This window comes from Pseudorca crassidens, chromosome 2 (assembly GCF_039906515.1).
Source record: "Pseudorca crassidens isolate mPseCra1 chromosome 2, mPseCra1.hap1, whole genome shotgun sequence".
Classification (NCBI taxonomy): Eukaryota; Metazoa; Chordata; class Mammalia; order Artiodactyla; family Delphinidae; genus Pseudorca; species Pseudorca crassidens.
Genome location: NC_090297.1, coordinates 32,719,698 through 32,746,333, shown reverse-complemented (window position 1 = coordinate 32,746,333; position 26,636 = coordinate 32,719,698). Strand labels below are relative to the sequence as shown.

General features: G+C 43.3%; 1 pseudogene; it reads left to right on the top strand.

Moving 5' to 3' along the window:
- The first annotated feature begins 12,463 nt into the window (after positions 1 to 12,463).
- Positions 12,464 to 13,740, top strand: LOC137210318 (general transcription factor IIF subunit 2 pseudogene; annotated as a pseudogene).
- The last annotated feature ends 12,896 nt before the right edge of the window (positions 13,741 to 26,636 follow it).

Below are 26,636 nucleotides of genomic sequence, written 5' to 3'. Positions count from 1 at the left end.
GCTCACGGGCCCAGCCGCTCCGCGGCATGTGGGATCTTCCCGGACCGGGGCACGAACCCGTGTCCCCTGCATCGGCAGGCGGACTCCCAACCACTGCGCCACCAGGGAAGCCCTATGTTTAGTTTTTTAAGGAACCTGCATACTGTTCTCCATAGTGGCTGTATCAATTTACATCCCCACCAACAGTGCAAGAGGGTTCCCTTTCCTCCACACCCTCTCTGGCATTTATTATTTGTAAATGTTTTGATGATGCCCATTCTAACTGGTGTGAGGTGATACCTCATTGTAGTTTTGATTTGCATTTCTCTAATGATTAGTGATGTTGAGCACCCTTTCATGTGTTTGTTGGCAGTCTGTATATCTTCTTTGGAGAAATGTCTATCTAGGTCTTCTGCCCATTGTTGGATTGGGTTGTTTGTTTTTTTGATATGGAGCTGCATGAGCTGCTTGTAAATTATGGAGATTAATCCTTTGTCCGTTGCTTCATTGGCAAACATTTTCTCCCATTCTGAGGGTTGTCTTTTGGTCTTGTTTACGTTTTCCTTTGCTGTGCAAAAGCTTTTAAGCTTCATTAGGTCCCATTTGTTAATTTTTGTTTTTATTTCCATTTCTCTAGGAGGTGGGTCAAAAAGGATCTTGCTGTGATTTATGTCATAGAGTGTTCTGCCTATGTTTTCCTCTAAGAGTTTTATGGTGTCTGGCCTTATATTTAGGTCTTTAATCCATTTTGAGTTTATTTTTGTGTATGGTGTTAGGGAGTGTTCTAATTTCATTCTTTTACATGTAGCTGTCCAGTGAACAAGGAAATTTTAATGTTAAAAATTATCAACTCTATCACTGTAGAAGCTTTAAAGAGAAATCTACAGAATATTCTAAAGCTGAGGGAGTGTCCAAGGAAAGAACAGACTGGAAGGGGCCCTCTCCTTCAATCAGGAAATCAAACCTTGTTGAAAAATTTGTAATGCGATGTGAGGTGTGCCGGGAGCCCAAGCCAGGCCTGGTCCATAGCCTCCAGGCAATTAGGAAACATCCCTCTGGGGTACTGGCTGGCAGGGAGCACCTTTGGAGAGTCTGAGTCAGGAACCTACTTGCAGGCTGAGTGATGAAGTCCTAGGATGTGTGTGCCCATGTCTGGAGGGTCACTGGAAACAGCCTTCCAGGGAGCTGGTGATGGAGGCTGGCAGGTTGGTGCATAGGGAAATCAGAGGCCTGCTCACCAGCAGGACGGTGCCCGAGGTGCACAGAGTCCGCCATGGGAAGCTCCAGCGAGGTGGACACGGGGCTAGGCCTGGGGCTGTGAGCTCACAGGCATGTTCTGGACACACAGCTGGGACATAACATTAATGGATGCTCCCATGGACATGCCTCTGGCAGCAGTGCAGGTGGAGGTAGAGAAGCAAACAGAAACACACTTGATCCAGGAAAAGTTTCTTCTTCCTGCAGTGTCCCTCCACAGCGCCATCTACTGACACAGCTTAATATTGTACTCACTGCAAAGGAGAAACGCGAAAAGGGGGATATCCAACTATCCCAGAGCAGGTATTGGCGGGTAGGTTTGGAGTTGACAGGCAACAAATTGATAACTGTTGCAACAGGTGCAATGGAAAAGTAATTTGTGGAAGATTAGTGTAATGGGATACCACTCAGCACTAAATAGAAAGAACTACTGATATAGGCAACAGCACAGATGTATGGCAAAAATGGCACGTTGAACGAAAGAAACCAGACACAAGAGTAAATATTGTCGTATGAAATTCTAGACCACATGAGACTCATTTATAGGGAAAAATGTCAATCAGTGTTGCCTGAGGATTTGGGGTGGATGGTATTGACTGCAAAGGATCACAGAGGAATTTGGGGGAGATGATGGAAACATTCTAAATACATCTGGATTGTGGCAGTGGTTACATAGGTGTATGTGTTTATCAAAATACATCCAACTGTACCCTTAAAATGGATGCTTTTTTTTGATTACCACAGTAAGTTTAATGAACATTCATCATCTCATATAGATACAAAAATAAAAGAAGAAGAAAAAAAATTTTTCCTTGTGATGAGAACTCAGGATTTGCTCTTGTAACAACTTTTATATGTAACATACACCAGTGTTGATTATATTAATCATGTTGAGGATGCATTTTATTTTATGAAAATTATACCTCAGTAGTGTCTATTTTTAAAATATCATCTATAAATCAGATACCTGTGCTTGTGTAGGATGTAGAATACCATTGCCTTCCAAACCCTGCTACCTTGTCAATTCCAGGATAAAGGCCTTTGGAGAAAATCACAGCTTTGATCCAAACACTGGAAACCTCCCTCTTCCTGCAGGAGGTGGATTCTCAGAGCGGAAAAGCCTTAGAGGTCATAGAGGATTATTCTGGATTATTCCTGGGAAACAGACGAGATGGTGGGCCTGGAAGGAAGTTGCCCAGGAAAGTCCAATCATGTTCTCTCTGGGGGTAGGCCCCCGCATTCTTCTCTAGCTCAGCCACCACTGGTCCTGCATCTTTCATGGTTTGGTCATAAGCACAGGTGGTGTGAGGGGACAATGACAAAGGGAGATGCCCTTCAAGACTGGCCAACCCACCAGGCAGGGATAAGGGATGCAGGAGGAGCAACTTGCCTAAAGAAAAGGAAACTCCCTAAAGATCCTGACAGCCTCTGACAGTGGGAGGCATCACGGATTGACATATAACAGTAACAACTGTGAATAGTAATACTGACAATTATGAGAACAAATTGTAAAGAAGTTGCAGAAGTCTGGCATGCAGCTCCTTTATAAATGAGGCCTAATGATGGGTAGTGACCCAGTAGCTAATGTTTGCTGGTGCTGGTGGGCGAGTGGAGAGCCCACAGTCTTGATCTGTATGTGTGTACTTGCCTCAAAACTCCACAAATCTGTAAAATATGGACTGGTTATAAAAGCCTTCACCTCAGCAAAACCAAAAGAAATCTTGTGAGTTTGAGAATTTCAATTCCTAGGTCTCAGGCATATCAATGGCCCAGAGGGCGTGTACTGAACTTGCCTTATGAATATATGTATACAATGAACTATTTCTCCTCCTAACAAGAACACAATGTGAATAACGGAAGATTGACTAGAGCACCTTTTAACTCAGTGCTCCGAGTGCTGGGCACCCATCTCAGCGAGCTCCCACATGGTATCAAAGTTGGGCATGACCCCAATGTTCATAGCATCACTATTCACAATAGCCAAGACATGGAAACAACCTAAACGTCCATTGACAGATGAATGGATAAAGAAGATGTGGTACATATATACAATGGAATATTACTCAGCCATAAAAAAGAATGAAATAATGCCACTTGTAGCAACATGGATGGACCTAAAGATTATCATACTAAGTGAAGTAAGAAAGACAAATATCATATGATATCACTTATATGTGGAAGTTAAAAAAATATGACACAAATGAACTTATCTATGAAACAGAAACAGACTCACAGACATAGAGAACAGACATGTGGTTGCCAAGGGGGAGGAGAGGTGGGGGAGGGATGGAGTGGGGGTTGGGGGTTAGCAGATGCAAACTAGTATATATAGAATGCATAAATAACAAGGTCCTACTGTGTAGCACAGGGAACTATATTCAATATCCTGAGATAAACCATAATGGAAAAGAACATAAAAATGAATGTAGGGCTTCCCTGGTGGCGCAGTGGTTGAGAGTCCGCCTGCCGATACAGGGGACACTGGTTCGTGCCCCGGTCCGGGAACATCCCACATGCCGCGGAGCGGCTGGGCCCGTGAGCCATGGCCGCTGAGCCTGCGCGTCCGGAGCCTGTGCTCCGCAACGGAAGAGGCCACAACAGTGAGAGGTCCGCGTACCGCAAAAAAAAAAAAAAAAAAAAAAAAAAAGAATGTATATATATGTATAACTGAATCACTTTGCTGTACAGCGGAAATTAACACTACATTGTAAATCAACTATACTTCAATAAAAAAAGAAAGAAAAAAGTGAGCATGTGTAAGGATGGTCGTTTTGGAATTGTCCGCCATGGTGGAGAGTTGGAGGTAATCTATGTAGCCATCTGTCTGGGGAAGTGGATGAGTATAACATGGAGGAGACACTCAGTGGGATACAGTGCAGAAGTTAGAAGCACAGATGACATAACACACACAGATAGATCTTAAAAATAGAGTGCTGGGTGAAAAGGCAGTCAACAGACCGAAGTCCAGCATATAATACCATGTATGAAAATTAAAAGTACAGCTCACAGGGACTTCCCTGGCGGTCCAGTGGTTAAGACTTCGCCTTCCAATGCAGGGGGTATGGTTTCGATCCCTGGTTGCGGAGCTAAGATCCCACATGCCTCCGGCCAAATACCCAAGACAAAACAGAAGCAATATTGTAACAAATTCAATAAAGACTTTAAAAAATGGTCTGCATCAAAAAAATCTTTAAAAACAAGTACAGCTCACAAAATAATACCACATATTTTGCAAGAATACATACACGTCAAAATATTTTGAGAGTTTTTTTTTTTAATAAGGGGAGTAGAAGTGAGAAATGGGCATAAAAGCGAGTATCTAAATGAACAAGAAAGGGACCTTGCCCAGGCAGATGATAAAAGCATGTTATGAACTGTGGCCAAATGGACCTCAACTGATTGACATGTTATAGAAGCAAACCGAGAGCTCCAAACCAAGAGTTTTGGACTGTATAAAAGGGCCGGGAGAACAGAATGTCTCAGGAGAATGCCACTCACAACATCCTCAGGCCAAAGCTGCCTCGTGCTACTGAGCTGATCTCCGTACAGGGTTATGGCGACTGGGAACTGTTAGCGCAGGACAGCGTGTGTCTGCGTGTGTATCAGTGTCCATGACATCAGTGTTGAGATGCACATGGGTTAGAATTCAGAGTCCACTTGCAGTTTTCCCTAAGCTTTACTCCCTGTGGAGTCTTTTATATAAAAATAATACGATCTCTATATTTGATGTAAGGAATGGGAATGGACACATGTGCTAAACTCAGGCAGCAAGATAACCAGGACATGGGAGTAGCTGAGAACCCCATCTTGAGAAAGAGACCCTTACCTGAGGGAGGTGCCCCTCCAGGTTGTATGCCTGCTGGTCACCATCCAGTACCCCCCATGTCCACCAAGTCACCAGGATGCTGCGTACCACATTCTCGGGAGTTCTGGGATGGGCCAGGTGCCCCACTGGTAGGGACACAAGGCCCCATAATGGAGGGTGGGAATCATCAGGCCTGGTGAGGACTGGTTGGGGCAGATGTCCTAGCAGGAGCAGGGGCGACTTATCTGGGCCCAAGGCCCATGCAGGTTGGGGAAGAAGCAGGGTGAGGAGGAGGGGCAGGGGGACAGGCCAGGGTAGAGGTGACCCAGGCAGGGAGGTGGGAAGGGGCAAAACTGGTAAGAGGAGGGAGACAGTCTGGGCATGTGGTAGGAAGAGGACCAGTTTGGTCTGAGTTGCTGGTGACTGAGGCAGGCACAGGGTGAACAGACAGGGAAGTCATAGGGACAAGAGGCAGGACAGGAGGAAGAAAGTGAGCTGAAAGCTGAGCTGGGGCAAGGAGAGAAGTATGACGAAGAGGAGGTTGGACAGGAATGAGACAGGGCAGCTTCTTCTTCATGGCTCTCCGTTGAGAAGTGATGGCCTCAGTGTTCTGCATTCTTTCTTTGCTTGATGCCATTATGACTCAGATTCCATCAATAGAGAGTCCAAAATTCTCTGACATTTTGACTTGGAAGATACCTTTGAGATCCATGAGTACAGCTTTCTCCATCTTATAAATTAAGAAACAAAGGCCCAGAGGATTGTCCAAAGTCACCCAACGGTCAGTTAGGGGCATAGTTTGGGTAGAATCCAATCCAGAGCCCATAAAAACAATCCCAGGCTGACCAGGGAGTGGGTCAAAGTGCAGGGCTCTCCAGCATGTAGAGGGGGCTCCTCTGCTCATTAGGGCCCACCCTGGATAGAGGCAATGGAGATGCCCACCCTCCATCCTTGAAAGGCACCTTCTATCCCTGTCTAGCCGTCGTCAGAACCTGCAAGAAGCCTCTTATCTTCCCACCATTGAAAAGCCCGCTGCATATGCACAGAAAAGGGCCTGAACATGAAGGAAACACTAATGCTGACCGGTTCACCAAGCAATAACTGAGCTCAAACGGCCCTGGGGTATGGGCACTGGGGGAAGAAGGACCTGGAGCAGGGGGATGGGGATGGGTCAAGGAGAATTTAGAGCCTCCCTCTAGTCATTGCATTAGACGCTCCCACACGTTTCTCAATGTCTCATTAGACATTCACCAGACAGGGATGTTACTTCCATTTTAAGGAAGAAGAAACTATGCCCAGAGAGGCAAAGACACTTGCCCAGGGCACACAGCCTCGAGTAACAATACCAAGACCAGAATCCTGGCACCTGGTTCTGTGCTCTTTCCATTAAATGACTACACTGGGAAGTGGGATGGGAACACAAGGGGACAAGCCCCCGCACCAGAATGAGAATTTGGTTGAGTTTAGGATTTTAGGTTCCATGTTATTTTCTCTCAGAAATTTGAAGCTATTGCTTCACTGTATTTTTAGAATGAGTATTGTAAATTTTCATCTGAACTCTGAAGTCAATATGATGCACACTCCATTGATAGGGAATCTGTTTTCTTTGTGCTTTTAAGATTTTTTTCTTAATCCTTGGTTTCTGAAATTTCATTACAATCTCCCTTTTTCAGTTTATTCTGCCAAGTCCTTGGTGAGGTCTTTCCATTGAGGGTTTCATCAGTTCTGGGAAATCCCTTTGAGAATTGCTTGAGCGGTCTCTCTTCTCCAGTATCTTCTCTTCTTCTGGAACTCTTATTTGATGGATGTTGAAACTTCTGGACCTGTCTCTTAACTTTCCTTTAAAACATTTTCTATCTTTGTGTTTGGGGGATATCTTTTTTTTTTTTTTAATTTTTTTTTTCTTTCTGCGGTACGTGGGCCTCTCACTGTTGTGGCCTCTCCCGTTGCGGAGCACAGGCTCCGGACGCGCAGGCTCAGCGGCTATGGCTCACGGGGCCAGCCGCTCCGCGGCATGTGGGATCTTCCCAGACCGGGGCACGAACCCGTGTCCCCTGCATCGGCAGGCGGACTCTCAACCACTGCGCCACCAGGGAAGCCCGGGGGATATCTTTTGAAAGAATTCCTCAGCTTAATCTTCCAGCTCACTGATCTCATCTTCACCTGCATCCATGCTGCTATAGGGCCTCTTCCAGTGAATATTTTATTTCAGGTTAAGTTTTTGATCTCCAAGCTCTTTAGCTGATTAATGTCTATGATGCTGTAACCTCTTTCATCTCTGAGAATAGTAATTTTCTAAAGTCCTATTCTGCTTGCTCTGTTTCCTTGGGCTCTTCTGTCTCTGTTGTGTCTCTCTCTTCTATGATTTTAGAATTCATCAAATGTTTAGGATTCTTGTGCACTCATTTTTGTCACTGACATGTCCTGTTAACTAACTTAGTTATGGTTTTCAGGGATTCCTAACAGTTTCTGGTCCACTGGAAGAAATGCTTGTTGGTTACTAGCATTGTAAAAATTTATTAAAATATTTTTTCTTTCTTTCCTATGATTCAGGGCAGAAGAGGGAGGCTATAGAATTATTAAGCCTCCCACCTGGGGCCAGAACTTCTGCTTTATCAGTGTATTCTGTGCTATTACCTTATGTATATATGTATATGTGTGTGCATACTCCTTTCCCTGAACTCTTAATGGGCTGTATTAATTAGCATTCTCCAGAGAAACAGAACCAATAGGAGATATAGACAGATATAGATTATATAAATTTATGTTAATTATATTATAATAATATATTCATGATAATATATTATTAGAGTATATGTATAGTCAATATATATTTAGATAACATTTATAACATGTTTAATTACAATAATATATTAATGTGATACTTACTATATAGGCATTTATTATAAGGAGTTGGTTCATACAATTATGGAGGCTGGCAAATCCAAAAACTTCAGTGTGGGCCCACAGGCTGGAGAACCAGGCGAGCTGATGCTCTAGTTTGAGTCTGGAGGCCATTTGCTGGAGAATTCTCTCTTGCCTGGAGGAGGCCAGTCTTCTGTTCCATTCAGACCTTCAACTGATAAGTCGAGGCCCACTCACACTATGGAGGGCAATCTGCTTTAACAAATGTCCACCTATTTAAATGCTAACCTCACCCCAAAACACACTCACAGAATAATGTTCTTGTTGATTGTTAGGACCTTTATATATAATCCAGTTATTAATCCTTTGTTGGTTTTAGATGTTGCACCTAGTTCTTTACAGTCTGTCATTTGCCTTTTAGTTTATGGAATCTTCTGTAAAGACATTTTCATTTTTGTGTAGTTAGGCTTGCCTAAGTCTTCATGATTTGTGTTTACCTCAGGAAAACCTGACAACCACTAGGTTGCAATGAAAACGTTCTCCTCTGGTTCCCCTAAAATGTTTACATTTAGCTCCTTAAGGCAGTAGGAGTAGAAGTTAGGAACCTGGATGCCGAAAGAGACTGCTTGGGTTGGAATCATGGCTCCCATTATGAATACGCTGAAATAAAATTAGTTTCATATGAATTTTGCCTATTTAGTCAACAAATATCTTTTTTTTTTTGCGGTACGCGGGCCTCTCACTGTTGTGGCCTCTCCCGTTGCGCAGCACGGATTCCGGATGCGCAGGCTCAGCGGCCATGGCTCATGGGCCCAGCCGCTCCGCGGCACGTGGGATCTTCCCGGACCGGGGCACGAACCCGTGTCCCCTGCATCGGCAGGCAGACTCTCAACCACTGCGCCACCAGGGAAGCCCAACAAATATCTTTTAAGCACGTATTTGATGCCAGACACTGTTTCTATAATACAGCAGTAAACAAAACAAAACCCCTTACCATTATGGAACTGACACTCTAGTGGATAACAAGCTAACATTTACTGAGCCCTCACTATGTCACTCACTTTACTAAATCATTTAATCCTCGTAACAACCTTATAAGGTAGGTACTATACTATTATTATTCCCATTTTTCCGATGAGGAAGAGGAGGCATGGAGAGGTTAAGTGACACCTCCCCACCCCCAACCCAAGGCCACACAACCAGTAAGTGGCAGGGTCAGGGTTTGAACTTGGGCGTCCCATCTCCAGAGCATGTGTTTCAAGCCCTCACTACACTATGCTGTCTTCTTCCGTTGCCCAGAGGCGACATCCGTGAGGGTTAGGCTCTAGTTTCATACGGCCAAATGGTTTTCCAAAAAGGCAGTGCCAGTTTAGGGTTCCATCAATCCTTCACTCACGCTACCAAGTTTTCTTTAGCAACTCCTATGCTGACATTCATGAGGGACAAGACAGACACGATCTGTTGTCACAAAGTGATTACCATATAATGGGGACACAAATAAACAAAGGGTCCTTAGGAAAGATGTGCCCAGTGCTGACAGAGGAGACACTGTCAAGCACTAGGAGCGTACCTGTGTCAGACTTGGTGGTTCAGGAAAGAGAGAGCAAACTTCTCAGGTGACCTTCTAAGAAGAATGGCGTCGCGCGGGTCACGTGGCTGGGGAGGAACCTGTGCGGGAGTAGGGGTTGGGAAGAAGAATTAGCTGAGCCAGTGGGGTGGGGTTACTACGGCAGCAATGTCGGTGAAAGGAAATAATAACGAACACCTGGTGGCGAGAGAGAGCAATGGAGGTTTAATTGAGTTTACAAGCTCCTTACAAGCGGAGTTTTAGGGTGTTTCTGCAAGAGATTAAACTGAGCATCAGTCCCTTCTAGAAAGGCTTGGTAAGCCACCTGAAAGAGAATGGACTTCATTCTATGAAAGGTGGGGAGGCTCCGAAGGCTATTAAGAAAGAGAAAGACATTTCTTTTTTAAAATTTTATTTATTTATTTATTTTTGGCTGTGTTGGGTCTTTGTTGCTGTGCGCGGGCTCTCTAATTGCGGCGAGCGGGGGCTGCTCTTCGTTGCGGAGTGCGGGCTTCTCATTGCAGTGGCTTCTGTTGTTGCGGAGCACGGGCTCTAGGCATGCGGGCTTCAGTAGTTGTGGCGCACGGGCTCAGTTGCTCCACGGCATGTGGGATCCTCCCGGACTAGGGCTCGGACCGGTGTCCCCTGCCTTGGCAGGAGGCTTCTTAAGCACTGCACCACCAGGGAAGGCAGAGAAAGACATATTTAGAATCACGTTTTAGGGACTTCCCTGGCGGTCCAGTGGTTAAGAATCTGCCTTCCAATGCAGGGGACGTGGGTTCGATCCCTGGTCAGGGAACTAAGATCCCACATGCCACAGGGCAACTAAGCCCGCGCGCTGCAACTACTGAGCCTGCACGCTCTAGAGCCCACACGCCACAACTAGAGAGAAGCCTGCACGCTGCAACGAAAGATCCCTCATGCCTCAACGAAGATCCTATGTGCCTCAACTAAGATCCGATGCAGCCAAAATAAAATTAAAAAAAAAAAAACACACCAGAATCATGTTTTAGAAACACTACTCTGACTCCAGTGTGTGCAATATAGCGACCAAGGAAGCAAATTCAGTGAAGAAGCTATTGCACTGAATCAGGAGAGAAAAGTAGAGTGGCCTCAACTGGGCCAGGGATAGTGGGAGCAATTTGAGATGAATTAAGGAGGCAGAATGGGCAGAACTGGCTGGCTCATTGGAGCGAGATATGGGGAGAAGTAAGCTTAACACTCAAGTTTCTGGTTTAGGAAACAGGGTGGATGGGGAATACTGGAAGAGCAGGTTTGTTCGGGGGGAGAAGGCGTGAGAAGGTGATGGGTCCCGGTTTTGACCTATTAGGAATTGTGTGCATTGCAGGACATCAGTTGGCATTTGGGTGGTCTGCCAGAAGCTCAGGAGAGAGATCTGAACTATGGTTGCCCTTTTGAGAGGATTCTGCAGAAATATAATCTTCAAAAGGTGTGTAGAGTGAGAAGGGACAGCACCTGGGACCAAGGAACAGCAGTTATGGCCCAAGACACACTGAGGTGCCCACAAAGGAGACTGGAAATGGCAGTTCGAGAGGCAGGAGGAAACCCAGGAGCAGGGGGCATCATGGAACCCACAGGAAGAGAATGTTTCAAGATGAAGGGAGCAATCAGGAGGGGAAAAGAGGACTTTCTGCATTTAACCAGAAGATGGTGAGAGCAATTTTAATTCAGAGTCAAAGTGGCTGGTCAGGGACTAGGAATAACTCTTTAGAGTACCTGCATCTCCAGCCTTTCTAAAGATGCTGAAGCAAGCTGCCTTCCCTCGAACCCACCCTACACTGGAGAATTAAGGAAAGTGGGTTCAGTGGAGGAAATAATCCATTAAGCTATCTACCCTCAGGGGTAAGCTTTAGGAGATTTGGGGAAAAACCCATAACTGAATCAAGGTGATTGGCTTTCCAGGGTGGTTGTAACCCAATCCCATCAAGGAACTCCCTAAAGGTGGCAATAAATAGAGCTGTGTAGAGGGAGTGTGTCCTTCCTTCCAGGCAGAGGCAGCCTGGGGCCTGAGTGAGCCCTTGCTCATCAGGGAGCACCCTTCCTTGTAAGCCTTGCTCAGCACAGCTTTCTGCCTGCTCTGGTGAGTCTCAGCCTGGTAGAAGGGGCTTCCTAACTGGCTTCCTTTTGTAAAATTATGCTCACTCTTTGCTCTCTATGCCTTAGGCATGAGGGCACCCAGAGAGGTTATCTTAAGAAATACAGCCTCTCGGCTCCTTCTGGTTTAAATGGATTTGGATTGGAAGTTTTCCCCACTTAGGTCAGAGAGAATATGGCAGAGCAGAGGTTGTTGAAGCCACAGTGGTGGTGGTTGATACACGGTGGGCTTTAGGAGCTGTGAGGCAGGATTGCTCTGCCTGCAAGTCAGTTGCAGACGCCTGTGCTCTGGACCTCAAAATGCAGGTCTGGGGAAAAAAAAGAAGAAGAAGAAACAAAATATAGACCTGGAACCTGCTAACCTCTGTGGCCTCGATGTCTCTGCCAACAGCTGGTGTCAGGGTCTCTCCCTGTGCTCAGGCCAGGTTGGCAGGGAGGACGTGCCCCCAAGCCAAGGCCCTCCATGCCTCTTATTTTGTGTGGAGGCAGGAGGGCAAAGCAGGATATCTGAATTCTGGGTGGTGGGACCTGGGCGGGGCGCAGGGCGTGGTGTCCACCTCCACTCCATTTTTTCACAACAAACAAACCAATCAAATAAGACCTTTCATTCCTTCAAAAAAATAAAATAAAATTATTAAATGCCTACAGCACTGAAAGCCACAAACTCTACCCTCATGGTGCTTACAGTCTAGTAGGGAAGAGATACGATAATATAATAAATATACAAAATACAAATTATCTAGGATATTTCACGTTGACTGGTGCTCTGGAGAAAAATAAAGCAGGGGAGAGGGACAGGGAGAAACAGGGTGGTAGGGAAGGCGTTTAGAGATGACTGTGTCTTAGAAAACTCTTCACATCAGTAGATAGGAGCTCCTGTAATTTTAATTGCTGAAGTACTTCGTTTTCAGGATGTGCCACACTCGTTTATCAAACTCCCCACTTTTATGATGGTTTCCCATCTTCCCTTACTCTGAATCATTTGACAGTTGTTGTATAGCACTCGTTAGATTCTAACAAGGATAACATTTCTGAAGTCAGCATGTGTTTTTTATTTCCTTGCTAGGTTCCTGGACTCCAGCAGCTGGTTCTGGTGTCCTGCTTTCCTCTTCATCCCTAGCTGGCCCACCCTCTGCACCCTCAGCTCAGGTGCACATGGCCTCCAGAGGCAGCAGACCCAAGCCCCAGAGCATTCCACTCAGCTTGGAGGGAATCCAACAGAACCAGCGGATGTGGTTGGTGAAGCTTCCTAAATACCTGTCACAGCAGTGGTCTGAAGCTTCTGGAAGCGGTGAAGTAGGGAAGCTGCAGATTGCCAAAAATCGGGGAAAGTCTGAAATCTCATTTATCTTGAATAAGGAACTTACAGACATTCGGGGTACAGATGGACAACCTGCCCCGGTCATTGCTCCCAGGGAGCATCAGCTTGTCTTGCAGGGGGTCAGAGGCCAGGTCCTCACAGTGCTGACTGAGCGTGCACCGGATCAGCTCTCCCTGGAAGGAACGGTGGTACATCGGGGAGAATGCAGACCTGCTCTGAGTGAAAACTACACGAGGCTGAAGAGAAAGCAAATAGAGGAGTCTTCCAAACCTGCCAGAACCGTGCAGAAACTGGAGAAGGTAGTCACGACCAATTATAAACCTGTTGCCAATCATCAGTACAATATTGAATATGAGAAGAAAAAGAAAGAAAATGGAAAGAGAGTGAAGGCTGATAAAGATCAAGTTTTAACCTTGCTATTTGCTGCCTTTGAGAAACACCAGTATTATAACATAAAGGACTTGGTTGGTATCACTATGCAACCTGTGGCGTACCTGAAGGAAATCTTGAATGAAATCGGTGTTCAGAATGTAAAAGGGCCCCACAAAAACACATGGGAGCTAAAAGCAGAGTACCGGTATTGTCCGGCAGCAGCTAAGAGTGAGCGAGACAGCCCTTTGTCAAGAAGCGTCAACATGAGCGGGACAATCTTCCGATGCTAAAAGTGATGTGAGGCTGTGTTATTGCTAAGAGATAGGGCGATTAAATATCTTTTTAAGTATTCACATTTAGATTGTAAAACAGGGAAATAAAAAAAGATGTAAACGGAGAAAATGTTGTCTGAGGACTGCCCGTCTTTGCTGCATCCCCAAAGAGCTCAGCTCCTCTCAGTCTAAAGAGAAGTGTCATCAGAAACTGGACAGGGGTGGGACCGGGGGTGGGCCTGGAGTGGAGGGCAGGGTTGGCTGGGGTAGGCGTGGAGGCCAGCAAATTCTACATTCTAAAATTACCGAAGAACACAGTTGTTTTTGAAATGTTTAAAACGTATGGTCCTTTCATATGCAGAAACATCAATGAAAAATTATTTAGAGTAAGAGAGTGAGATAATTAAAACTGGCAGTTGCAGGTAGAGGAGGATGGACTCCGACTGATGGAGTGAAACGGGCTGCATTAGAGATCCTTTCCTTACTTCAAGGGAGTTGTGAGTTGTATCTTAAATTTGGATCCCTGATAGTTGCCTGAAACATCTTTTCAAGAGATTCCACTCCGGCAGCAAGCACTGAAATGAAAATTGACAAGGATAATGGCAACGATGACAACAATAATGGCTAACATTTATGCACTTGGTGTAAGCTAGGTGCTGTGCTCAGGACTTGGTATCATTTATTAGATAATTTTTTTCTTTCAGCAGCTCCACGAGGGAGATGTGGAGTCTCTCTTCTGCTCTCCCACCCCATCCTTCAAAGGCTGCTGAGAGACGTGGGGTTGAGGAATGGTTTTTTAATTTTTATTATTTTGGCTGCGCCGGGTCTTAGTTAGACGTGGAAGTCTGGAGGGCAGAGGAGGTCTGTTTCACTGCGTTGTTCAGGGTGTTCTGCTGCACGGGGACCGGTCTCATTCTTGGAATGTGCCGCGACAACGGGTACAAATGTTTCCTCTGGGCCGGGAGCTAGAGAGGGAGTTGGCGTGCTGTTATCCAGGGTCCAACGGGGCTGTCTGGAGGGGTGGAGAGACCTTGGTCGATGTAGGCTGAGAAGTGGCATCTGATGCCAGGGCTGCGGAAGGAATCATAAGCAGACACGCAGAGCAGAGGTGCCTTCCTCTGCATCAGGCTTACTGAAGGAGAGATGTGGCAGTGATGGGAAACCTCCCAATAACCAGCTCAGCACCTGTGAGAGCACTGGCCTTCTTCATCTACCAGAGCCAACCAGAGCTGGCTTCCACCAGAGGGCTTGAAATCAGATCTCAGGAGTACCAGTTCACATTCTACTTTCCTTTCTCCTCCATCCTTACACGTTGGCGGGTCCCAAACAGTGGTTCATGAATAGGGGAGGAGACAGCAGGAAGCGAGGAGGGAGCAGAGTGATGAAGCTGTCCCCACGTGGGGAAGGTGAGAAGGCTCAACACCGAGCCATGTCTGGGCGTCCTTATCACTGTGTCAAGACTGTTTGGGACCTAAAGTGACTGTAGGCTATTTATTTCCTAGAGAAGAAAAGGGCGGGTTTGCCAGAGTCTCTTCCAGGGAAGGAGGTTACTCCATAAATGAATATTAAAGAGATGGTAAGAAGCAAAAAGAAAATTAGTTTGATTAAGTCTTGAATATTGCTTATTCAGCTGGTGGGGGGAGTAACTCTAGTCAGGGGAGTAAGGTGAAGGCAGCCAATGTTGTGTGACTTTATTCCAACAACAATCAGCTGCTGAGTACAGGCCCAGAGTCAGAGTTGGGGTTATCAAGGGTTGGAGGTTTTCTAGGTTAGTATGATGGGTGGAGAGAGGGGAGAGAGTTGAAGCTGTTTACAAAGATTTATAATGATGGAAAGGTGGAAAGTGGAGACAGGAAGGGACAGACAGATAGTGGAAAGTAAACAGCATCAAGTCCTGGGAGACCCCAGTGGGGCTGAAGAATTACTGGAGTGTAGGTACCAGAGAACCTGAACAGGAAAGATGGGAGGTGGTGGTCAGTGATGTTAAGTAACTTCTGTGACGTTATAAAGCCACCAAGAGGGGAAATGGTGGCCTTCCATCAGTTAGACTGGTAGTCCCCAACTCATGCTCATTGTTTCTGTTCTATTACGAATGCTTGGAATAAATCTGACCTTTCCATCTTCATAACGTTCCCTCCTGGAAACCATGGTGTCAGCTTGAATGAATACTATATTTTCTACCACCAATTTTCTCCTTGTTTTCTATAGTTTTTCTAGGAAATAGCTCTTAGGTCCTCCCATACTCTCCCTTCCCATTTATGCTGGGCTAGGTCTCCATCTGTCACATACTTTCTTTTTTTTTTTTGCGGTACGCGGGCCTCTCACTGTTGGGGCCTCTCCCGCTGCGGAGCACAGGCTCCGGACGCGCAGGCTCAGCGGCCATGGTTCATGGGCCCAGCCGCTCTGCGGCATGTGGGATCTTCCCAGACCAGGGCACGAACCCATGTCCCCTGCATCGGCAGGTGGACTCTCAACCACTGCGCCACCAGGGAAGCCCTGTCATATTCTTTCTAAATAATGTCTCTGCCTGAAACAACCAGTTTTGTTTATTCCACACCTGGTATAAAACCTTAAGTGATTCCTTATTCACTGCTTCACGTCATAGATGTCTACCTAATTTTCTAGGCCATCCACACTTTCTCCTGCTATTACTGAGAGCCTTCCATGAAATCTGAGTTCCAGTTACTCATAGAAGATGAATAAAGGGAATCATGCTCAATGTGATCTCATCGATGTCCTCAAAAGTAACAATTCTTGGGCCTTCCCTGGTGGCGCAGTGGTTGAGAGTCCACCTGCCGATGCAGGGGACACGGGTTCGTGCCCCGGTCCGGGAAGATCCCACATGCCGCAGAGCGGCTGGGCCCGTGAACCATGGCCGCTGAGCCTGTGCGTCCGGAGCCTTTGCTCTGCAACGGGAGAGGCCACAGCAGTGAGAGGCCCGCGTACCGCAAAAAAAAAAAAAAAAAAAGTAACAATTCTTATTGAAGTTCCAGAATGCTCTGAGTGACGCATGTAGTGCTGGCCAACCTGGGCTAGCTCCCAGAGAGGACACGCGTTTTCAGTCCAACACAGAGGAGCACATGGAGGAGGAATGAGCAGACGAGCCTTTCCCATCAGATCGCGTGGCACAGGACTTGCACTCAATGCATTCTCCCTAAATGAGTGAATGGCTTTCAATGCACGAACATTTACTAAATCTATCCATCCAATTAGACTGCTAAGGACAATTCATGGTTGAATTTAAGTCAATTTGAATAGGAAGTGAAGCTCTGGAAATTTTAAAAGCAAGTGAGGAAAGTGGCTTCAAGGACTTTATGGCTATAGAAGGTTAACAGTATTTGGAATGAAATGAATATCAAAATCATACAAATTCATTTTGAGGATTGCAATTCATTTAACCAGAACAATATGACTAAATTAAGCAAAGCGTGGCTCTGTATCCCAGATGTAGAGAGGCGCTAACAATTATATTCAGAACTGGTAGAGAAGTAATTATACTCCAATGAAGATGTTAAAAAAAAGGAAAGAAAAAACTGGTAGAGAGGGAGATTGAGAGACAGGGAGAGAGTACCAGCTACCTGGTACTACCAAAGCTACCTGCTTTGTACTAAACTCCTCTACTTATACCATTAAAATAAGAACTTATTTTATATATAAAATAGATAAACAACAAGGACCTACTGTGTAGCGCAGGGTAATAACCTAAAATGGAAAAGAATCTGAAAATGAATATATATATTATATAATCATACAAGTATTATATATATAATCAGTTTGTTGTACATCTGAAACTATAAAACATTGTAAACTAACTATACTTCAATTTAAGAAAAGAATTTATTCAATGCTTATTGATTTTTGTCTCCACTGAGAGTCTTTCAAATAAGTCATAGTCATACTTTTTTTTATTGAGGTATAATTGACATATATCATTATATTAATTTTAGGTATACAACATAATGATTCAATATTTGTATATACGGTAATATGATTATCACGGTAAGTCTAGTTAACATCTGTCACCATACATAGTTACAAAAATAGTTTTTTCTTGTGATGAGAACTTTTAAGATTTACTGTCTTAGTAACTTTCAAATGTGCAATAGAGTCTCATTAACTGTAGTCACCATGCTGTACGTTATATCTCCAGGACTTATTCACTTTATGACTGGAAGCTGTGCTTTTTGATTCCCTTCACCCATTTCGCCCCCTACCCCTCTGGCAATTACCAATCTGTTCTCTATGGTATGAACCTGTTGTTGTTGTTGTTGTTTTTAAAAAAATATTCCACACATAAGTGAGACCATAACATATCTTTCTCAGTCTGACTTATTTCAATTAGCAAAATGCCCTCAAGGTCCATCCGTATTGTCACAAACAACAAGATTTCCTTCTCTTATGGCTGAATAATATTCCCTTGTGTGTGTGTGTGCATGCGTGGGCATGCATGCATCACATTTTCTTTATCCATTTATCTATGGATGGACATTTAGGTTGTTTCCATATCTTGGCTATTGTAAATAATGCTGCAATAAACATGGGGGTGCAGACATCTTTTTGAATTAGTGTTTTCCTTTTCCTCAGATAAATACCTGAAAATGGAATTGCTGGATCATATGATAGTTCTATTTTTAATTTTTTGAGGAAACTCCATACTGTTTTCCACTGTGGCTGTACCAGTTAAGCCATGGTCGTCCTTGATGTCTGAGTGAAAGAACTTGCAATCAGAATTCTGGGTGGTGAAGGGACTACACACAAGAAGCCCATCAAGGATTACCAAGAACTACACTCTTTAGAGATTATTTAGCAGCAGGATAGCCCTGGCCTAAGAGATGTTACTCTTTTCCAATTCTGAAGCTCAGCATGAAGGCAAAGGGCAGATGAGAAAGAGATCAAAAGTAAAGATGACAATCGTAGTCACCTGAGGGTAACATTTTCAAGATTTGGGGAATAGGGACAATGCGAGAGGAGAAAAGTAACTCCCTAAGTGAAACCTGATAGCCATTCCAGGACTTAGGCATTAATTTAACAAAGCTTAACACAAATCAAAACTTTAACGAAAATAACTATTTCCTATTTAAGAGGAAATTTTAAGTTGGGAGAAAGGCTTGATAAAGAAGTTGATTTAGCTGCTTATGGGTGAATTTGCCAAGGATGCTTTGGTGTTCCAGATAGCCCAGGTTAGCTGGAGGAATCAGAGGAGGTAAGGGGAATGGTTTGTCTTTATCCTCCATAACGTACCCATGTGGACTGATCATATTAGTTGCTTAATAGTAGATTATTAAAATAAAGGCTTGAGCTGCAAGGCTATATTGTACAGCACATGGAATACAGCCAATATTTTATAATAACTTTAGAGTGTAATCTATAAAAATATCGAATCACTATTTTGTACACCTGAAACTAACATAATATTGTAAATCAACTACACTTCAATTAAAAATAATAATAAAGCTAAATAACTCTCCTAAAGGGACTTCCCTGGTGGTCCAGTGGTAAAGAATCCACCTTCCAATGCAGGGAATGCGGGTTCCATCCCTGGTTGGGGAACTAAGATCCCACATGCCATGGGTCAACTAAGCCCGCGCACCACAACTACTGAGCTCACGCGCCTCAACTAGAGAGCCCGTGTGCCGCAAACTACAGAGCCCACGCTCTCTGGAGCCTGCACGCCACAACTAGAAAGAAGCCCGCACACCACAACAAAGAGCCCCCTCGCTGCAACGAAAGATCCCACATGCCACAAGGAAGATCCCGTGTGTCACAACCAAGACCCGACATAGCCAAAAAACAAAACAAAACACCCCAAAACTCTCCTAAAAATAAATTTTAAAAAATAAAATAAAGGCTTATTTGTTAGGGTGCAGTGAACCCTCCAAAACATTGATTCCCCTCTATCTCTGCCCCCAAATTTCTCACCTTTAGTCCCAGATGAGTGTGCTGGCAAAGCACTTGGTGAGGAGGCTTCTCCTGACCATGGCTGGTCTGAAGGGACCTCATCCTTAGCTGTTTGTTGATTTCAGGGAAGCCAAGGTGTTAAATGTCTTAAAATTTCATCAAAATAGGATGGACAGGGACTTCCCTGGTGGTGCAGTGGTTAAGAATCTGCCTGCCAATGCCGGGGACATGGGTTTGAGTCCTGGTCTGGGAAGATCCCATATGCCACAGAGCGACTAAGCCCATGCGTCACAACTACTGAGCCTGTGCTCTAGAGCCCAAGAGCCACAACTACTGAGTCCTCATGCCACAATTACTGAAGCCAACGCACCTAGAGCCCATGCTCTGCAACAAGAGAAGCCCATGCACTGCAACGAAGAGTAGCCCAAGCTCGCCACAACTAGAGAAAGGCTGCACATAGCAATGAAGACCCAATGCAGCCAAAAATAAATAAATAAAATATATAAATTAAAAATAAAAACAGGATGGACAGCACAGTAGCCCTGCCCTGACAACTGCTCAATCTTTTTTTATCTCTTTGCCCTTCCTCAGCCTGTTTTCAGAAGTAGATACCTGCTCCTTATTTAATGCTATGGAATGTCTCTGAAAAAGTATCAGAGCCCCATCTTAAGGTTTCTGTAGAGGACCTGGGAGTGGGTGCTTGGAGCTTGTTGGTTCACTCACTCGTATGTACCATGTCAAAAAAGGGGGCTTATTTATTATAGGACTAACAGCTTCTTACTTATAGAGCAAAGTGTTCCAGTACCAGAAACATTTTTCAGTGAGGAATTGCTGATAAGTGCAAAATTATTTTTATACTCTTTAAACAGTACTCGAGGAACATATTCATTGGCCCTAAGGGTGATCAGAGATTGCTTTGACAACTCGAATTGTGAAGCCCTCTTCCTGTGTGGTTCCTTTACTTCCCTTGATCGTGACCCCAGTAAACTCTGCCAGCATCAGTACTTTAACAGGATGTTCCAGACCCCATCTTAGTTGCCACGACCAAGATTCTGAACCAGCCATCCTCTAGGAAGCCCATATTCCGTTTAGAAAAGGAGTATAAAGCAGCAGTTCCAAAACCTGGAACTTAGATGCTCAGTCAAACCATCTCACAGAAATGCTGAATCTCAGCCTCCTGGGGTGGAACCCAAGATAACTCTATTTTTAACAAGCTGCAGTTGGTTCTGATGCCCAGGCACATTTGGGAACCACTGATACAGAATCAGATTAGGCTATAAATTGCATATTTATGCCACTCCATATGACTAATTACAGTAAATAGGCTGATGCCAGAGACAGCACAAATTATTTCAGTGACAGACTGACTTTATGCTGATGTGTCTAATTTAATCATCATTGTGCTAAAGATAATTTAACCGTTATCCTACTTGACTATAGGAATTTCTCAATCTGTTTATTTTTTTATATATAATAGACTCATACCAGATTCCCCTTATCAAGTTGTATGTTCCCACAGCAAACCATGTTTAACGCTGTTTGAAGCTTTAGAAATAACATCATTTAAAAGCCGAGTTGTGGCTGCTTGTCCCCATAAGTTTTCATTTACGGTCATCACCCATCTCATCATGGGTGATGTCAGAGAACCCTTTGTTAATATTTCCTTGGGCAGCCAATGAGCATTTTCAAGTCTCCTGAATTTTACCTCCTACTTCGATCAATTTATTGGTAGAAATTTCTGTATTCAGTAGGTTTAGCACACTAGTAAAATGCCACCTAAGATTTTGTTTCTTTTTTTAACTTTATGCAAACATCCCATAGAGCAGTAATTCTCCAACTTTGGTATACGTAATAATCACCTATAAGGGAAGGAGGAGCCTTTACAAATGCAAATCCTTGGTCCCCACACCTGTAGACTGATTAAGAAGGCATGGGTGAGGCCCAGGAATCTGCATTTTAACAAGTGCCCCCCCCCCCCCGCAAGATAATTATGTACACTGAAGTTTTTGTGCACTAAATACTAAGGTATTATCTACACTGTAGTACTCACCTTGAGTAATTCTGATATAGGTGATCTGCAAACCACACTGTGAGAAAAGAGGATACTCACATAAGAAATGGGAAAGTGGAAAATTTCACCTACCTCAAGACAAGATTTTAGACAATGCATAGGACATCATCACCCAGGAATAGCAGCATTGTGGACCTACTTCCATGATTACTTACATTCTTGGCAGAATCTTGTACCACTGGACAAGTCATGGTATGAACCCAACTCTTCGTGAGGTTTTTTCAGTCTCATTATGGGTCCAGGATGTTCCATAATTTTTTTTCAACATTTTTTTATTGCTTCTTCATAAACAGAACCTTAAGGTGATTGCTTCTATATCTTGTAACATTAAAACACTTGACAGATAATATTTTCACTTAAGTTTCACTCAGGCTATTGGTATGGTTTATTTCTTATGTGTAACGTCATTATGAGTTTTAAAGTTCTAGGTGAACTTTCTTCCCCCCACGATTGTCATATTTGTAATAGGTGTCTCTGCTGCATGTCTGTAACTTACAGTTTTGACCGTCCTTATTATCACATCGATTATAGAGGATTTCTCTTCCACGTGGATTCTACTAAAGGTGAATATTTCCTTTCTGACTGAAGTCCGTATCACACTTGTTCATATCAATTTTTCTCTTGTGTGGATTCTCAGATGAATGTGAAGTGTTGAAGCCTGAGAGGAGCCTTACCACACTCATCACATTTATACGGTCTCTCTCTCCATGGGCTGTCTTATGAATGCCAAGTTTCACACTCAGAAAAATGCTTACCACACGTACCACACTGATATATTCCTCTCCCGAATGGGAATGGGGTGTATAATGGAGAGGAGTGGAGCACCTGGTGAAGCCCTTACTGTGCTCTTCATGTGGATCTGGTTTCTCTCCCATGTGGACTCTGATGACCTCTAAGATCAGCAGCTCTGTAATAACTCTCACCACCATTACCTCCTTTATAGGGTTTCTCTCCTGCATAGATGCTTTCATGATTGCAAATGTTTTTGTACTGGCTGATACCCTCAACCCACTCGGCACATTTGCAAGGCCCTTCTACTGTGTGAACCCCAAGGTTGTTAGAAGTTTTTATTTTAGCTCATCTAAAAAGGGTGTGTGCTGGACTTCCCTGGGGGCACAGTGGTTGAGAATCCGCCTGCCAATGCAGGCGACACGGGTTTGAGCCCTGGTCCGGGAAGATCCCACATGCTGCGGAGCAACTAAGCCCGTGCGCCATAACTATTGAGCCCACGCACAACTACTGAAGCCCGTGCGCCTAGAGCCTATGCTCCACAAGAGAGGCCACCACAATGAGAAGCCCGCGCAACACAACGTAGAGTAGCCCCCGCTTACTGCAACTAGAGAGAAGCCCATGTGCAGCAATGAAGACCCAATGCAGCCAAAAATAAACAAATATGAATCTCATGCAAATAAATAAATAAATAAATAAATAAAAAGGGTGTGTGGTAGGAAGCTTCTGATATGGCTCCCATGATATTCATGCCTTCAGGTAATCACAGCCTCGGATAATTCCTTCCTCTTGAGTTCAGGCTGGACTTAACAACTTGCTTCTAACAAATAGAATAAGAAAAACTAACAATATTAATCTCCCTTTCATTTTCTTAAACTGAAATGATATGGTAATTGTGATGGGGATGCTACTTCTGTGATGAGGTTACGGATGACTGTGACTCTGTCTTGCTCGTCATCTCTTTCTGGCTCTTCTTGCATGTTTGCCTGATGGAGAGAGCTACCTGGCAAGGGACTAAGGGCAGTCTGCAGCCAACAGCAAGTAAGGAACTGAGGCACAAAATCCAACAGCCTCAAGTAACTGAGTCCTGCTAATAACCATGCTTGGAAGCTTCCCCTGTTGAACCTTCACTTGGGACTGCTGCCCCAGCCAACACCTTGACTGAAGCCTTGTGAGAGACTGAAACAGATGACCCAGTGTAGCTCTGCCTGGACCCCTGACCCACAGAAACTGAGATAATAAGTCTATGCTGTCTTAAGCCACTAAGTTTTGGGGTAATTTGTTACGGAGCAATAGATAAATAATACAGCGTGTAGTGATATCTCATTGTAGGTTTTATTTACTTATTTATTTATTTTTGGCTGTGTCAGGTCTTAGTTGCAGCACACGGGATCTTTCGTTGCAGTGCGTGGGCTTCTCTCTAGTTGTGCCGCTTGGGGTCCAGAGCTTGCAGGCTCAGTAGTTGCGGCACACGGGCTTAGTTGCCCCCCGGCATGTGGGATCTTAGTTCCCCAACCAGGGATTGAACCAGCGTCCCCTGCACTGGAAGGCAGATTCTTAACCACTGGACCACCAGGGAAGTCCCTCTCAGTGTGGTTTTAATTTGCATTTCCTTAATGACTAATAATGTCGAGCATCTCTTCAGGTGCTTATTTACCATCTGTGTACCTTCTCTGGTGGACTATCCATTCATATCTTCTTTTAAATCGGGTTGTTTTCTTTCTTATTGTTGAATTTTGAGAGATTTTTAAAAGATATATTCTGGCATACTCCTTTGTCATACAAGTGTTTTCTCCTAGTCTGTGGTTTGTCTTTTTATTCCCTTAACAGTGTGCTTCACAAAGCAAAAGTTTTAAATTCCGATGAAATCAATTTTTTTTTTCATGGATTTTGCTTTTGCTATCTTATCTAAGAACTCTGCTTAACTAGAAGTCATGAACATTTTCTCTTATGTTTTCTTCTAAGAGTTTTATAATCTTATGTTTTACATTTAGATCTCTGATCCACTTTTTTGAAAAACAGCTTTATTAAAGTATAATTCACATACCATACAATTCACCCATTTAATGTGTAAATTAAATGTTTTTTTAGCATATTCAGAGTTGTGCAACCATCACCACACCTAATTTTAGGACATCTTTATCCACACCCCCCCCAAAAAAAAACCCCATACCCATAAGCAATAAATCCCCTTTTCCACTTTCTACCTTTAGCCCCGAGCAACCATTAATCTACATTCCATCTCTTCAATCTTGCTTATTTTAAGCATTTTATATAACTTGAATCATACAATATGTAATATTTTGTGACTTCTTTCACTTAGCATATTTTCAAGGTCTATCCATGTTCTAACATGCATCAGTACTTCATTTATTATAGCTGAATAATAGTCCACTGTATGAATATACTATATTTTATTTACCCACTCACCAGTTGATGGACATTTGTTTCAGCTTTTTAGTTATTATGAACACTGCTGCTATGAACATTTGTGCACACATTTTTGTGTGGACAAATGTTTTCGTTTCTCTTGGGTGTACCCAGGAATAGAACTGCTGGGTCTTTTGGCAACTCTATGTTTAACTTTTTGGGGAACTGCCGAATTGTTTTCCAAAGTGGTTGCACCATTTTACAATTCCACCAGTAATATATGACAGTTCCAACCATCACGGCTTGTTACTGTCTTTTTGATTAGTGACATGCTAGTGAATGTGAAGTGGTATCTCACTGTGGTCTAGCTATGATCCATTTTGAGTTAATTTTTAACAGTGTAAATTGTAAATCAAGGTTCGTATTTCTGCATATAGACATCCAGTTCTAGCACCATTCATTGAAGACTTTCCTTTCTCTACTGAATTTCTATCGCACCTTGGTCAAAAATCAGTTCATCATATTTGTGAGTCTATTTCCGGGATTTCTATTATGTCTCATTATTCTCTGTTATCCTTTTGCCCAGATTACACTGCCTTGACCGCTGTAGATTTACAGTATGTCTTAAAATCAGGTATGAGTCCTCCAGACTTTGTTCTTCTTTTTCAAAATTGCCTTGGCTAGTCTAGTTCCTTTACCTTTCTATATAAATTTTTGTTTGGGATTGAAATAAATCTATAGGTCAATTTGGGCAGAACGGCCATCTTAACTATACTGAGTCTTCTAACCCATATGCGTATGTCTCTTCACTTTAGTTCTTTTTTTCACCTCTTTCCTTAGCACATAAAACCTCACATAATTTGTTATATTTATACTTAAGCATTTCTTTCTCCTTTGGAACTAATACAAATGGTACTGTTTTTTAAATTTGTGTTTCCAGTTGTTCATTGCTAATATATAGAAATACAACGGATTTTTGTATATTGATCTTGTATTCTGCAACCTTGCTAAACCTTTTAATTCTAAGAGCTTTTTAATAGATTCTTTGGGATATTTTACATAGACAATCATAACATCTGTGAATAGTTTTATTTCTTCCTTTTCAACTAGAATGCCTTTAGTTTTCTCCAGACTTATTGCATTTGCTAAGACTTCCACAGCAATATTCAATAGGAGTAATGACAGTAGACATTCTTGCATTAATTTCCAGTCTTAGGAGGAAAGCATTCCATCTTTCACCATTAAGTATGATGTTAGCTGTAGTTTTATTGCAGATGACCTTTACCAGACTGAAGAATTTCCCTTCTATTCCTAGTTTGCTGAATTTTAATTATGAATGAATGTTAATTTTTTTAAACTGCTTTTTCTGGACCTATTTATATGATCATGTAGTTTTTCTTAAATCTGTTAATGTGGAGAATTACATTGATTTTCAAGTGTTGAATCAGTCTTGTATTCCTGGAATGAACACCATTTGGTTATCTTTTTTATATTTTGCTGAATTTCACTTGCTAATATTTTGCTGAGGAATTTTTGCTTCTATATACGGAGGGCAGGGATATTGGTTTGTAGTTTTCTTGGATTTTTGTCTCGTTTTGATATGAGGTTACTGTTGGCTTTATTAAAATGAGCTAGGAAGTACTGCCTCTTTATCTTCTGGAAGAGATTGTGAAAAATTGTTGTTGTTTCTTCCTTAAATGTTTAGTAGAATTCACCAGTGAAATCATCTGGACCTAGAGTTTTCTTTTTTGGAAGCCATGAATTAGATTTCTTTAATAGGTATAGGACTATCCACTTTATTTCTCCTTGAATGAGTTTTGGTAATTTGTGTCTTTCAAGAAATTGGTCCATTTCATTTAAGTTGCTGCATATATGTGCACAGAGTTGTTCATGGTATTTCCTTATTATACTTTTAATATTTGTAGGGAGACTAGCGATGTCCCCTCCTTCATTCTTTATGTCAGGACTTTGTGCCTTCCCTCTTTTTATCTTGGTCAGTCTGGCTAGATATTTAT